The sequence below is a fragment of the Mus caroli genome, unplaced genomic scaffold (assembly GCF_978045245.1).
Source record: "Mus caroli unplaced genomic scaffold, Mus_caroli_1 scaffold_2, whole genome shotgun sequence".
In the NCBI taxonomy this organism is placed as follows: Eukaryota; Metazoa; Chordata; class Mammalia; order Rodentia; family Muridae; genus Mus; species Mus caroli.
The window spans coordinates 123,035,225-123,035,701 of NW_028227257.1; the positions used below are offsets into that span (position 1 = coordinate 123,035,225).

The following is a 477-nucleotide window of genomic DNA, read 5'->3' on the forward strand; positions in this document are numbered from 1 at the left end:
ATGAAAACTGAAGTTGTGGCAGGTCCAGAAACTGACCAATTCCAGTTCACTGGTATTTTTAAAAATCTTTCAAATCGTATTCTTTCATGGGCAGAATGACTTGTGTCCTGGCCACATACGGAGGCATTGTTTTGTTGGTCATACACTTCATGTTAAGGCTTTAAAAGCCACCAGCTGTGAAAACTACGTAAATGGATTCTAAAGTGTCTGGCCTCACCTGTTAAGGCTCATGCCCAAAGCAGCTGGTGTCAACTCCTCATGTAAATACTCAATTTGCACAATTATCAGTCTGGAAAAAAAACTGTCAAGGTATTCTTATGTATTTTCAATATCATGTAAAGTTTTCAAAAGCTTGGCAGCATAAAGGAATTAGAAGCACAAATACAGTATCTTTGAGACATAGGAAGTGTATCTCATGAAAGTACAGTAAGGCTGACTCCCTGTATACTTACTCTACAACCATGTATCGGGTAGGGA

The 477-nt window shown here is 38.8% G+C and overlaps 1 pseudogene; it reads left to right on the forward strand.

The window, feature by feature from the left end:
* Positions 1 to 191, forward strand: LOC110306005 (ATP synthase F(0) complex subunit k, mitochondrial pseudogene; annotated as a pseudogene).
* Positions 192 to 477: the final 286 nt, after the last annotated feature.